A 4,456-nucleotide genomic window follows, 5' to 3' on the forward strand; every position below is an offset into this window, starting at 1 on the left:
GATGTTACTATTAAACTTGCTAATAGAGATACTATTGCCCCAATTGGAATTATTAGAGATGTTGAAGTCTTGTGTGGGAAAACTAAATATCCTGCTGATTTTCTTGTTCTTACTTCTCCGCAAGATAGCTTTTGTCCAATTATATTTGGTAGACCCTTCTTAAATAATGTCAATGCTACCATAGACTGCACTAAGAATATTGTTACTGTTGGATTGGATGATATGGTTCATGAGTTTAATTTCTCTAAATTTAGTAAACAACATCGTGAGGAAGAATTACTTAGTAAGGATGAAATTATTGGTCTTGCTTCTATTGTCGTACCTCCTAGTGATCCTTTAAAACACTATTTGCTAGACCATGAAAATGATATGTTCATGAATGAAAGAAGGGAAATAGATGAAGTATTCTTTAAACAGGAACCTATTCTGCATCACAACTTGCTTGTTGAAATTTTAGGGGATCCACCTCCACCCAAGGGTGATCCCGTGTTTGAGCTCAAACCTTTGCCTGATAATCTTAAATATGCTTATCTTGATGAAAAGAAGATATATCCTATTATTATTAGTGCTAACCTTTTAGAGCATGAAGAAGAAAGATTATTGAAAACTCTAAAGAAGCACCGTGCTGCTATTGGATATACTCTTGATGATCTTAAGGGCATTAGTCCCACTCTATGTCAACATAAAATAAATTTGGAAGCAGATGCCAAACCAGTTCATGATCCTCAACGCCGTCTGAATCCTAAAATGAAAGAAGTGGTAAGAAAAGAAATACTAAAGCTTCTGGAGGCAGGTATAATCTATCCCGTTGCTGATAGTGAGTGGGTAAGTCCTGTCCATTGTGTCCCTAAGAAGGGGGGTATTACTGTTGTTCCTAATGATAAAGATGAATTGATTCCACAAAGAATTATCACAGGTTATAGGATGGTAATTGATTTCCGCAAATTAAATAAAGCTACTAAGAAAGATCATTACCCCTTACCTTTTATTGATCAAATGCTAGAAAATTTATGCAAACATACACACTATTGCTTTCTAGATGGTTATTCTGGTTTCTCTCAAATACCTGTGTCGGCTAGAGATCAATCAAAGACTACTTTTACATGCCCTTTTGGTACTTTTGCTTATAGACGTATGCCTTTTGGTTTATGTAATGCACCTGCTACCTTTCAAAGATGCATGATGGCTATATTCTCTGACTTTTGTGAAAAGATTTGTGAGGTTTTCATGGACGACTTTTCCGTCTATGGTTCCTCTTTTGATGATTGCTTGAGCAATATTGATCGAGTTTTGCAAAGATGTGAAGAAACTAATCTTGTCTTGAATTGGGAAAAGTGCCACTTTATGGTTAATAAAGGTATTGTCTTGGGGCGCAAAGTTTCTGAAAGAGGTATTGAAGTTGATAAAGCCAAGGTTGATGCTATTGAAAAGATGCCATGTCCCAAGGACATCAAAGGTATAAGAAGTTTCCTTGGTCACGCCGGATTTTACAGGAGGTTCATTAAGGACTTCTCAAAAATTTCTCGGCCTCTGACTAATCTATTGCAAAAAGAAATACCATTTCTCTTTGATGATGATTGTGTAGAAGCATTTGAAATACTTAAGAAAGCATTAGTCTCTGCACCTGTTGTTCAGCCACCTGATTGGAACCTACCCTTTGAAATTATGTGTGATGCTAGTGATTATGTTGTAGGTGCTGTTCTAGGGCAAAGAGTTGATAAGAAATTAAATGTGATCCATTATGCTAGTAAGACTCTAGACAATGCTCAAAGAAATTATGCTACTACTGAAAAAGAGATTTTAGCAGTTGTATTTGCTTGTGATAAGTTCAGATCTTATATTGTTGATTCTAAAGTAACTATTCAAACTGATCATGCTGCTATTAAATATCTTATGGAAAAGAAAGATGCTAAACCTAGACTTATTAGATGGGTTCTCTTGCTGCAAGAATTTGATTTGCATATTGTTGATAGAAAGGGAGCTGAGAATCCCGTTGCAGACAACCTGTCTAGGTTAGAAAATATTCTTGATGACCCACTACCTATTAATGATAACTTTCTTGATGAACAATTAAATGTTATAAGTACTTCTCGTAGTACTCCATGGTATGCTGATTATGCTAATTATATTGTCGCTAAATTTATACCACCTAGCTTCACATACCAACAAAATAAAAAGTTTTTCTATGATTTAAGACATTACTTTTGGGATGACCCACATCTTTATAAGGAAGGAGTAGATGGTGTTATTAGACGTTGTGTACCTGAGCATGAACAGGAACAGATCCTACGCAAGTGTCATTCCGAGTCTTATGGAGGACACCACGCTGGAGATAGAACTGCACATAAGGTATTGCAATCTGGTTTCTATTGGCCTACTCTCTTCAAGGATGCCCGTAAGTTTGTCTTGTCTTGTGATGAATGTCAAAGAATTGGTAATATTAGTAGACATCAAGAAATGCCTATGAATTATTCTCTTGTTATTGAACCGTTTGATGTTTGGGGCTTTGATTATATGGGACCTTTTCCTGCCTCTAATCGATACACACACATTCTAGTTGCTGTTGATTACGTTACTAAGTGGGTAGAGGCTATTCCAACTAGTAGTGCTGATCATAACACTTCTATTAAAATGCTTAAAGAAGTTATTTTCCCGAGGTTTGGAGTCCCTAGATATTTAATGACTGATGGTGGTTCTCACTTTATTCATGGTGCTTTCCGTAAAATGCTTGCTAAATATGATGTTAATCATAGAATTGCATCTCCTTATCACCCACAGTCTAGTGGTCAAGTAGAGTTGAGCAATAGAGAGCTCAAATTAATTTTGCAAAAGACTGTTAATAGGTCTAGAAAGAATTGGTCTAAGAAACTTGATGATGCGTTATGGGCTTATAGAACTGCATACAAAAATCCTATGGGTATGTCTCCGTATGAAATAGTTTATGGAAAAGCATGTCACTTACCTCTCGAACTAGAACATAAGGCATATTGGGCTATTAAAGAGCTTAACTATGATTTTAAACTTGCCGATGAAAAGAGGTTATTTGATATTAGCTCAATTGATGAATGGAGAACCCAAGCTTATGAAAATGCCAAGTTGTTTAAAGAAAAAGTTAAAAGATGGCATGACAAATGGATACAAAAGTGTGAGTTTAATGTAGGTGATTATGTATTGCTATACAACTCTCGTTTAAGATTTTTTGCAGGAAAACTTCTCTCTAAATGGGAAGACCCCTATGTTATCGAAGAGTTCTATCATTCCAGTGCCATAAAAATCAACAACTTCGAGGGAACAAATCCGAAGGTGGTAAACGGTCAAAGAATCAAACATTATATCTCAGGTAATCCCATAAATGTTGAAATCAATATTATTGAAACTGTAACCCCGGAGGAATACATAAGGGACACTTTCCGAAACGTTTCATACTCCGAAAAGGAATAGGTATGTGGTACGGTAAGTAAACCGACTCCAAAACAATTTTTAAGGCAATATTTCTCCGTTTTCGAATATTTAGAAGAATAGAAAAATAAGTAGCAGTCCGGGAAGGACACGAGGGCTCCACGAGGGTGGTGGGCGCGCCCCCCTACCTCGTGAGCACCTCGTGTGCCTTCCGGTCTCTGTTTTCTTGCACGTTACGTATTTTGGTCGGTAAAAATTCATTATATATTCTCCCGAAGTTTTTGACTCCCGTATCACGCAAAAATCTCCTATCTTTGTTTCGAGCTGTCCTGTTGCAGATTAAATCAACATGTCTTCTCAGGATTCGGAAGGAGAAAGCTATGTGGATGATTACTTAGCAAGTCCAAAGGTCTATGGAGATGTGGAACATAATGGATGGACCACAGAGGAAGAAGAGGACTATGAACCCAAGGGGAAGGAGGAGACGAGCTCAGATGAAGATGAAGCACCATTACCTCAACCTGGGGACATGCACGTGGAGTTCAAAAAGTCAAGTCTCCCTGATAGGGTAAAGAAACCCAAGTTCGAGTTTATCCCTTTTCGTCTCTTGCAGGAAAATAAGCAGGACCTATGCAAAAAGACATTAACCCTGGAGTGGGAAATTGATGATCTGAGGGATCAAAATGCCGTCCTCAAGCGCAAATTAAGGGAGAAGACTAAGCCATCAACTAAGCCAACATCACCAACACCTTCTTCACCAACCAAGGAGACATAATCACATGGGTATGGGCACTCCCCTTGGCAACTTCCAAGCTTGGGGGAGATGCACCGGTATCGTATCACAATCACAACTCTTATCTTTGCCGTTTTTCTTAGTTCGATCCTTTTGATAATATCTTGATCTAGTAGAATAAAGTTTATGGCATGATCTAGTTTTGAGTTTTTCTTTATGATCTCTCTATGTAATCGAGTCCGTGAGCTATATATAATAAAGATTAGTGTTGAGTCAAGGGCTTTATTATTTTGCCATGATCTTGGGTGAATAAAAGGAAAGAGA

Source organism: Triticum urartu, chromosome 6A (assembly GCF_056163025.1).
Source record: "Triticum urartu cultivar PI428250 chromosome 6A, HENAU_Tu73, whole genome shotgun sequence".
In the NCBI taxonomy this organism is placed as follows: Eukaryota; Viridiplantae; Streptophyta; class Magnoliopsida; order Poales; family Poaceae; genus Triticum; species Triticum urartu.